The sequence below is a fragment of the Camelus bactrianus genome, chromosome 1 (assembly GCF_048773025.1).
Source record: "Camelus bactrianus isolate YW-2024 breed Bactrian camel chromosome 1, ASM4877302v1, whole genome shotgun sequence".
NCBI classification, from domain to species: domain Eukaryota; kingdom Metazoa; phylum Chordata; class Mammalia; order Artiodactyla; family Camelidae; genus Camelus; species Camelus bactrianus.
Window position 1 is genome coordinate 3,561,637 of NC_133539.1, and position 11,523 is coordinate 3,573,159.

Consider the following 11,523-nt stretch of genomic DNA (forward strand, 5'->3'; position numbering starts at 1 on the left):
GAAGATGTCCTGACTTGCTCAGAAGGGGCTCCACCAACACCGGCTCAGCCAGTCCCCCAGCGGCCCCCCAAGATGGCTGTCATCTCCTTGTGACAGGAGGTGGGGTTCTCAGCAGAAGAGCAGACCTCTTTGCCCATGAAGTATCATTAGAAAACTTCGTCCTCGTGAATCCGCAGCGTCACGCACGTGGAGCTGGGCTGCTTCTGTTGTGTTTACGACAGTCAGCACTTTGGAGGAAACCGAATTCTGAGAAGCTGCTTGCCCCCTACTCGGGCCAAACAATTCCTTCTTTTTCTTTTTAATTCAATATCGTGTAATAAATAACCTTTAATGAAAAAGTATGTGAAAATGAATATATATATACGACTGGGACATGATGTGGCACATCAGAAATGGACACAGTGTAACTGACTATAATTCAATTAAAAACAACAACAAAAATCCAGTTCCTTCTGACGACGTTGGTGTAGCTGGAGCACGCCAAGCTGACATTCCTAGGACTAACGGCATCACGGCGGGAGTCGTCAGAATGTTCCCAAAATAACTGGAATCTGAATGGGGCACCAAACAGTACAGAGTTTTTTTTTTTTAAACCAGAGATTTTTTTCCTTTTTAATTGAAAAAGCAACAACCCAAAATCAAATGAATTGACTAGCTCCCAACCGTCTGTCACTCGTGGCTCCCACTCTGGTTGTAACTGCCTCCCACCCACACCTGCCTTCAAGTGGAGTCAAAGCCTAAATATTTTAACTGATTATTCACCAGCCACAGTCAGACTTCTGACTCTCCAGGGCTTACCGTCACCTCCAGGCTGCCGTGCAAATCACTGTGAGAACTTCTACTTGGTAAGCAGCTCATCCCTGGCTGCGGTGACTCACAGCTGAGCAGAACCATCTTTTTCCTGAATTTGGGACCCATTTAAGTTTTATAGCCCTGAGCTGTAATCTGGCACTATGATTTCAAGCCAAGAGCAGAAACATGGCTAGACTCCCCCAGACATGATTTATTCTATTGTTAATGAGGCAAGTAGAAGAGATTTCATAACGTAATTGTTTCTGTCCAAAAACATCTTGTGCCGATAATAAAGGGCACCCCCTCCCGTCCCGTCTGTGGTGAAACCAAGGGGAACCGATTACAGCCATCTGTCTAGCAGCTGCTCGCATCTCAAGCCCGTGAGTGAACTCCCTGGCCTGCCCTAGTCTCTCAGCCTCTTCTCTTGATGTTTTCTCCTCTCAGACCTTCCCTTGAACCTTCAAGCGTTCCCAGTATTGACTGTAAGCCCGAAAGTGTTCTTTTGCATATTCTAGTTAAGGGTCTTCCCAACGAGGGCGGTGTGTGTGATTGAAAGCCTAGTGACGAGCAGCTCCAGTCACTTACGTTAAACACAGGTACACAGAGAGTGTCTAGAATTTATTGACTGTTGTTCTGTCTTTGGTGATAGAGTTCGCAGAACATCCCTGAGATGATAACCTTTTAAAAATTCTCACTTTCCCAGACTCACAGACATAGAAAATAAACTTGTGATCACCAGGGGGTAAGGGGGTGGGGAGGGATAAATTGGTGGGAGTTGGGGGTTTGCAGATACTAACTTCTACTATGTATAAAATAGATAAACAAGTTTCTACTGTACAACACAGGGAACTAAATTCAATATCTTGTAACAGCCTATAATGAAAAATAATATGAAAAGAAATATATATATATAACTGAATCACTATGCTGTACACCAGAAATTAACACCGCATCATAAGCCAACTATACTTCAATAAAAAATTTTTTTCATAAAAATAAAATAAAATAAAAATCCTCACTTTCCTGAGAGTAGTGAAGCAATGATGTGTCTGAACCACTTTCCGACGACGTAAAGAAGGAAAACTGAACACACTGACCGTCGTGGGGGCGTGAGTCTACACACAGCTAATAAAGGGAGAACCCGCGCTGACCTGGATAGGGTCCCGCACAAAGAACATGGCTCAGAAACAGACTCCTTCCACCCTTCTTAATAAAAACCAGCACGACCGAGCTAAGCGGGAAGCCGTCCCTCCCACAAGGGTCCGACTGTTCACCTGCACGCACAGCGCGCGCCTTTTCGTGCAGCTGGACACCGCTTCCCGTTCTTGTACAGAAGCAGCTCATTCCTGTGTGTTTCTGTGGTTTTATTTCCTATCCAAACATGGTTCTCCATATAAACGTTGAATTTGATTGCTTTGAGGATCAGTTTTTCCGTGTTCTCCAGGGAGTTTAACATTTTAATCTAGCCACTATCCAAAGCACGGTGGTTACATCAACTCTGGATGAATTTACAAACCATAAACAGTAAACTGGCCTTGCGCACATCCAGGGCTGGGGTCGCCTTGATTGGCTGGACACCTCCAGCCGCGGTGTGTTACCTTCCTGGGGTCAGCTCACTTAACTAACGAGCTGCATACGCTGACTCATCAGGTGCCTAGCCGCCTACCCTTCCTGATCTTGTTCTTTGAAAGAGCGTGTGCTGGCAGTGAGAACTTCAGCTCATCACAGTCCCATCGTGACCAGATGGGGAACGAAGCTTTCAGCACTCGTAGCTCAGATCACACTGCAATGCATGTACAGTCTGTTTTTCTTCCTTTTAAAATGGATGCACATAGAATCCTCCCCTAGACAAAGGCTGTAAAACATTGCTTACATTAGTCATCCGTCTTTCATTTTTAGAATGCCTTGCAAAAAGTAATGTTACCCCTGTCACATGACCCAGCTGAAGGAGCTCTTTTTATAACCTCCAAAGACTTGCCTTTGAGGTGGAAACGGAGTGGCGTAGCAGACACCCACTCAGCGGGCACTCAGGACACACTCTTGGGAACATGTTCCGGCTTGTCCTTCTTGTCCAAGAATGTTTTCCAAAAATACAAGGTTTTGATCTGGTGAAACAATAGGTTCCAGAAGACAGTAAGTCAATTGCTATTTTTTTGGAAGCAGATGAAATATTCTTGCCAAATATTTTTTCTGTGGTCGGATATAATTAGGACGTTAAAAGTAGGAAGTTTCGAAGGTTTTTGACTCATAGTAATAGGCTTGAAGGTGGCACTTCCTTTTGAATCTGAAGTCAAGGGATGACTGTGTAATGGGACGTATGACTCTTCTGGACAGATTGGCAGACAAGTCCTCAGCTGCTCATTGCAATTTAGCAGCTTTAATAACTTCTTTTAGGGTTTCACTGAATTGACAAGACTGTGACATCCACCTCCTTGTGCCGTTACTGTACAGTGAAGACTCAGACCGTGGGCATTAATGCTGACGTCAGGTGGGTCTGGGACCCCGGCAAATGCCCTTGTGGGCAAAATCCACAGCCTGGCCTTCCTCCCAGCTGCACCCGTGAAAAACCACTGTGAGCAATTCTCTAGAAGCACTTTTTTTGAGTTAATTATATTTAGATTTGACTTTTTTTAGGAAAGATTTAGAAATGCATTACTAACCGTTAAGACGAGAAAAAATGGAAGGTCAGAAATCAGAGGTTTTAGAAAGGTTTAGGATTTTTTTAAAGAGAATGGCATCTTTTTCTATGGTTATTGTTTGTCACTCATTGAAAAGGATTTTTTTTCTTTTTTCTTTAGCAATCTATTGCATTTGCTTTTGGAAGTCATGTAGTCAATAGCTTCATCCTAGCTTAAAAATTCCTTGACATCTTTACGTTATTGAAGATCTTTTTCTAGATAGGAGGCTAAGGAAAGACATTTTACCAGAAATCTAAGGTGTTAGAGGCATTTGTCTTGTGTCTCATCACAACTTCGGGTGACCTATGAGTGACACCAACTCTCGTGTTGACACATTTGGAACAGTCTCAGATTATGTAAGGAATCAGGGTGACATTGGCCTCTCTGGGTCCAATAGCAGGAAAAGAATTTAACACTTTCCTTCGAAAGTATTAACCCTTAGGAACGTTCCTGATTTTGTACTGATCGGGGGCAGCTTGAGGTCCTTACAAACTGCTTGGGTCCCGGATATCTTGAATACTGAATTAGAACGGGCCAGATCATCCTTGACTTCATCATTTCCACGCGGGAATTGTGCGGGAACAGCACATTTCAGTCAGGCCGTATGTGACTGCGCTCTCGTGACCTACAACAAAGTCTGCCGCTGGCCTAGCTCAGCTTTCAAAACGTAAGGCCCTACTATACTTCAATAAAAAAATAAAAAGAAATTTAAGGCCCTGTTCATGGGAAACTTCTCGTAGGAAATAATGAAAGAAGAAAACATTTTTTTCTTTTCAGTCCCACCCATATTCACATATACAATTCATGTTCAAGATTTTCAGTTACTATTTTAGAGCGGGTTTTTATTTTTAATTATCATTAGCATGTCTTTGCAAATGAGTATTTAACCGTACGTTAGTGCACATGGGTGGAAATGTCTCCTAAAGTACTTCCATGTGCTGATCACGATTACAATCCATATTAGAAATGTTTGCACTGCAATTTCCTTTTAAGTATTTCTGTCTGTGCTCAACTCTACTTCCTGCGCAGACTTGACTGGTATTTGCTTTTAGCTGCTATAGATTTTTCAGGAAAAAATACGAATTATATTATAAAAGAATATTTTAATAAACCATACTTTACTAACGAGTTTATGTTTAATTTTGGAGTATGTATTTGTTACTGTTCCAGCAAATACTTCGCTGGTAAGAGAACTCCGCGGGGCTGGGCCAGAAGGTGCGGTGAGTCGGAGCAGCGCCGTGTGCTTTTCCTGGAGGCACAGGTCACTTGATGGATATTTTCAGACTTACATCCAAAATGACATGTCACTTTGTAGCCATGTAATGTCTATTCTGAAAGGGGTACGAATAACTCAAGTTTTATAATTTCCTTAATTAGAGTCTTCCAAAGCTGAGCAAAGAAAAACCGAATTCATTTTTTGAAAAGACCAAATTGACTCTTCATTTGCTGAGTGTCTTCATGATGAGGTTTTTAATGGTGGTTTTCATTTGTTGGCCACTGGCCCATGGTTTAATGCCAGGTAGTTTAGCACAGAGAAATGGATGGTTTCCATAGTAACTACCATTTCTCTCTCTCAACTTTTACCCCATCTGCAGTTTCTTGCAACGTGGGACAGTCCATTCTCCCTGTACCTCTGAGCTGGCGGAGAGAGCCCCTGCCAGCTGTATGACCCATCCTGTACCTTGTCAAGCAAGGAAAGGAGGACGCCAGCACGAGGGACCACAGCACTCATCCCAGAACATTGTTGATGAGACCATCCTGGAAGCGTGGGCCCGCTGGAGGCTGCAGGTTAAAATATTCTTTTTTTTTTTTTTTTAACATTTTTATTGATTTATAATCATTTTACAGTGTTGTGTCAAATTCCAGTGTTCAGCACAATTTTTCAGTCATTCATGGACCTATACACACTCATTGTCATATTTTTTTCTCTGTGAGTTATCATAACATTTTGTGTATATTTCCCTGTGATATACAGTGTAATCTTGTTTATCTATTCTACAATTTTGAAATCCTAGTCTATCCCTTCCCACCCTCCACCCCCCGGGAACCACAAGTCTGTATTCTCTGTCTGTGAGCGCTGACCAGGGCGGAGCGCGCAGCCGCACAGAGCAGCGGAGCTACCGGAGGCGCAGGTAGAGGGAGAGCGGCCCCCCGCCTTTCGGGCAGGAACACAGCCCCTGACCGAGGTGCTGGGAGGGGGCACGACCCGCCCTCCTACCCGGCCAGTCTGCAACATCTGACTGCGGCATCCGGAGGGGCAGCGACCCGCCCGCCCACAGCAGAGGAGAGCTGCACCTGACCCAGTGTTAGGAGGAGGCGCGATCTGCTTGCCGACAGGTGCTGGGAGCAGCACAGAGGAGGGCGCCAACGGAGGGCCTCTGAAAACAGCAAGCTGAGCTTCCAAAACAGGACGAAGACAGAAAGACTTCACATTAAAAGCACACAGACTCCAGGAGAACACCGACAACCCCCCCCCTTTTTTTTTAAATCTGTTTTTACCTGTTCTATTCTCTATTACTCTCTTAATTTTTACTTCTTAATTCATTTCTATTTCTCTTGGGTTTTGATGCCCTGTTATTGATTAGACACAGGTTTCAAATACATCTATTCATCTCCCCCCCCTTTTTTTTTAAAGGTTTTAAAAGGACGTCTCAACCCGATTAATACTCTGCTTCAACTCGCTCTTCTATTATTCATTATACACTGTTTTCAAACCCTCTTTCTCCCTTCTTTTAAAATTCTTTCTCTCTCTCTCTTATTTTTTTTCTTTTCTTCCTAAGTTCTATTCCTAAATAGGCATCAGATAGATAAAATCCTTAAGGACCAAAATAAACAACTGATACTCCATAAACCACAGTGCCAGAGAGGTATGAGCAAGATGAAGCAGCAGAAAAACCTTTCCCAATTAAAAGAACAAGAGAAATCCCCTGAAAGAAAGATCAACGAAATAGACATCGATAGCCTACTAGATCAAGATTTCAAAAAAGGAGTGATCGAATTGCTGAAGGAATTAAAAGAGATAGTGTTTAGAGATATAAAATATGTCAAAAATGAAATTGAAGCTATAAAGAAGAGCCAAGTAGAATGGGTAAACTCATTGACAGAGATGAGGAATGATCTAATAGCTGTGCAAAGTCGACTAGATAATGCAGAGGAACGAATTAGTGATCTAGAAGACAGGGCAATAGAAAGCACCCATTCAGAAGAACTACAAGAGAAGCAAATAAAAAATAATGAAAATAGCATAAGGGACCTATGGGATAATATAAAGCGTCCCAATCTTCACATAATAGGGGTCCCAGAAGGGGAAGAAAGATCAAAGGGGATTGAAAAGGTTTTTGAAGAAATCATGACTGAAAACGTCCCAAACTTAAAGAAGGAATCAGCTATCCAAGTACAGGAAGCTCAGAGGGTCCCAAACAGGAAGAACCCAAATAGACCCACATCAAGACATATCATAATCAGGATGGCCAGAGTCAAGGATAAAGAAATGATTCTAAAGGCAGCAAGAGAAAAGCAAAGAGTAAGTTACAAGGGAACCCCCATAAGGCTCTCAGCTGATTTCTCTACACAAACTCTACAGGCCAGAAGGGAGTGGCTACATATATTCAAAGCCCTGAATGAAAAAAAGATGCAGCCTAGGATACTTTATCCAGCAAGGCTATCCTTTAGGATAGAAGGAGAAATAAAGAGTTTCACAGACAAAAAAAAAGCTGCAGGAGTTTAGCAACACTAAACCCATGCTAAAAGAAATATTGAAAGGGCTATTCTAAATAGAAAAGCAGCAGGATGCTACAGAAATGAGAAACACACAACTGGAAAGGTGATAACTCATGAATTACAAATCAAGTAAACACGAAATTATAAAAGAAGACATACAAATCACTGAGAGTGGGAGAGGGAGGCAGGGAAATATAGAATATTTTTTTCTTTCTTTTTAAAATTTTTTTAACAGTAGGATGGGTTTGAGATCATGTTACTATCAGTTTAATAAAAACAGTTATAGTAATGGGTTAATAGATTTACAAAAAAGGGTAACCACAAGCCAAAAATTTACAAGGGAGTCACAAAAATTAAATAAAATCCAAGATAATACAAAGGAAAATTACCAAACCACAAAAGGAAGAAGAAAGGAACAAAGAGGATATACCAATTCAACTGCAAAGATAAGTTCAAAATGGCAATAAACACACATCTATCATTAATTACTGTAAATGTTAATGGACTAAATGCTCCAGTCAAAAGACATAGAGTGGCAGACTGGATAATAAAGCAAGAACCTTCAATATGCTGCATACAAGAGACCCACTTTAGGGAGAAGGACACATATAGATTGAGAGTGAAAGGATGGAAAAGGATATTCCATGCAAATGGAAAAGCCAAAAAACCAGGTGTTGCAATACTGATTTCAGACAAAATAGACTTTAAAACAAAGGCCAAAAGAAAGATAAAGAAGGACATTTTATAATGATTAAAGGAGTGATACAAGATGAGGATATTACACTCGTTAATATATACGCACCCAATATAGGAGCACCTAAATACATAAAACAATTACTAACAGGGATAAAGGGGGATATTGATGGGAATACAATCATAGTTGGAGATTTTAACACCACATTAACATCACTAGACAGATCTTCCAGACAGAAAATAAACAAGGCAACAGAGAAATTAAATACTACAATAGAAAAACTAGATTTGGTGGATATTTTCAGAGCATTACACCCCCCAAAATAGGATATACATTCTTTTCAAAATATTCTGAACCACTGCTTTAAAACATGCCACAGAGCCCTGTGAGTAGTTGGGGTTTGCTGGAATCAGAACGTGTATGTGTTCAAGACCATGGACATCACTTTAAAAATCTTTGATACTAAATTATATGTAAGAAACGCAAATATCACGGTTCCTTTGCGAAGCCTTTTGTTTTGCAAATTGAAGAGTTAAAGCCTTGGCTCAGAGAAGCCGGATCGTTTCACTGTTTCTACTGATTCCTTCCCCGTTAGCTCAGCGAGCTGTGGGTGGTGCACTGCGGCGTGTGTAAGGGTCGCAGCTCTGAGACAAAAGGACCTGGAATTGTGGTTTCTAAGATGACAGGACAGGACCGAGGAGAAGACAGTTGGGCAAGAGTCACGAGGCTGGTTGTGCTCAGGGAACACGGGTGACAAGCCGGAAGGCACACCCGTGGTACGTGCCGTGACCATAACTGTAACTGCAAGGGGAGTCTTCTTAATAGCCTGAAGCAACGGGTAGTTTGTGATGTACTGAATCCAAAAGAATCTCCACGGGGAGCTTTGAGAGCCCTTTGGCTTTCAAGCCTTTCATGGCAGGGACCTCTCCTTGAACGCTAACCCTGGGGTGTGCCAGGCTCTTAGGGAACTGGCAGCCCAGTCGCTGCCGCCTCCCCCGGGCGCCGGGGCGGCGGCGTTTACCGAGCTAGGACGCACTCGGCTCCCCTCCCTCGCGCGCACCTCTGTCCTTTCTGCACACTGTCAAGTTGTACGTGGACACACGCCAGTGACGGAAACAAACGATCTCCCCAGAAAGTGAAAGGATCTAAAATTGACCCAAAAATGTGGGAAAATGGGAGGCTTTAAAAAAAAATCATTCATGTATTTTAAATGTGTAGTTAATTTAAATGTTTTTGAAGTATTTTTAATTTTTTTTTATTTTGGAGGGAGGTAATCAGGTGTACTTATGTTTTTTGATGGAGGTGCTGGGGACTGAACCCAGGACCTCGTGCAGGCTGAGCACACGCTCTACCCTCCCCACTGAAATGTTAACATGAGTTTACTTTAGTGTTAATTAAAATTATTAAAATTTAATTAAATTAATATACAAGACGAACTTACCACTATTGGGTCATAAATTGTAACAAAGCACCACAGTAATACTGATGTTGATAAGAGGGGAGACAGTGGTGGTGCAGGGGCGGAGGTGGGTGAGAATTCTGCACCATCTGTAATGTTTCCGCAGACCCAAAACTACTCTAAACACCCAAGTCTATTAATTTTGTTAAGACATACATATGTGTGTACATATAAAATAATGCATGTATGTCTATATGCGTACACGTGTATGTATGTACATATGGATGGGTGTGTGCATGTGTGTATGTATGTGTATGGCTGTGTGCATGTGTGTTATGTGTATGTGTGCGTGTGTGTATGTGTATATGTGTATGTGTATTGTGTGTGCATGTGTGTATGTGTAGTTGTGTATGTGTGCACATGTGTATGTGTGTATGTATGGGTGTATTGTGCATGTGTGTGTGTATGTGTGTATGTATGCATGTGTGTATGTGTATATGGGTGTGTGTGCATGTGTATGTGCGTATGTATGGGTGCATGCGTGTGTGTGCATGTGTGTATACGTGTGTATATGTATGCATGTGTATGTGTGTGTGTGTGAGTGTGTGGCATTAGTGGGAGATCGAAGTGGCGGAGCTTCTCTGGAGAACTGTTTGTCAGCATCTTTTAAAGTTAAACATCCGTCTCCCCTACAGTTCAGCAATTCCACTCCTAGATATTGACCCAAGAGAAATAAAATCATACTGCGGGGGGGGTGTCAATGTGGGTGCCCGCACCAGGCCGGGAGATGAGGGGTGAGAAGACAAGGGGGTTTATTGCCTTGTCCCCTGGTTTTCGTTCTCTTACTAATTCTCACTTTATCCACATGGCCCATGCCGTAACCCAGTCCCGGGAGTCTCCCTGCGCTCTGACGTGCATAGTCCCCCACCTTCCCGTCCCTCCACCCTCTCTCTCTGCCCTGTCTGGAATTGCTGTGAGCTGGACGCTGGACCTCTTCTGCTGATCTGCTCCACTTTTCCCTTCCATGTCTTCTCTCTTTGCCTTTTGTTGAAATGTCTAGAAGCGGGGGAGGGTTTAGCTCAAGTGGTAGAGCGCATACTTAGCGTGCACGAGGTCCTGGGTTCAACCCCCAGCCCCTCCTTTAAAAATAAATAAATGAATAAACCTAATTACCCCCCACGGTCCCCCCAAAATAAAATAAAATAGACAGAAACCAAGAATAAATTCTGAAGCAGAGAAGTACAATCAATAAAAAAATTTTAAAAAAAGAACTTTCTGGAAGATTTCCTTGGTTTAAAAATTTTTTAGTTCTATGATCATGTGTTAATGTCTAAGAGTTCTCTCTGGCTCTCTAACCACCTTCCTCCCCACCCCCACCGCCAGCCCTGATCTAGCTTCACGGGTGCAGCATCCGGTTCCCCTGGGCTCACCTGCTGAGCCTGTGTTTAAGTCCACCATCACCCTCAGGTGTCTCTGAACTGCCTCTGTTTCTTCTGAGTCCCCCTTTTCTGATTGTTTTCTGCCTCTTGCGTTGGAGGCTTTCCTCAAATCTCTGCCAATCCTGAAGGTTCTTTGGGTGTAAATCTAGCCTCACCAGTCACTTCCCAGACGCCCAAATGCCGTGTGAGAATGTGGGGTCTTCTGTGTGGTGGGCAGTGAGTGTGGGGTACGTCTGCCTGACAGTGTCCTGGGGGCGCTGGTGCAGCTGAGTGGAGGGGACTCTGGTTCAGATACACAAACACACACACACACACACACACACACACACACACACACACATACAATAAAGAAAAGTGCTTTAGACCTTAGGAAGGAAGGCAGTTAAGGATAAAGTTTTATAAAAATGCACTAATTTTTTATGTGTTCTGCAGTCACACCTGTGAACTATTCCTTCTTCCCAAGGATGGGTCTTGTATTTGAGCCATATTCTTTCACAATAAACATTGACTTCTCTCTCAGCAAATTAAAAATGGGCATTTCAATAATGTCTTGTTTGTTTAAGCTTTAAATTACAAATGAAATGAGTGGTCACAAAGCAGAGGTGGGTCTGAAAATAATGCAATGACATTCACTGAAGTCCCTTTCCTCTGAGTTCCCTCCAGCTCTACAGCCGCATGTGCCTCCCTGAGTCAGCACATGGGGACATCACATGACCGTTTTCTAGGCCAGGCAGGCGTGCCTTGACTCCTGTCACCTTCCAGAACTTCCAATCAGGAGTCAGAACCGGAGGCACTTACTGA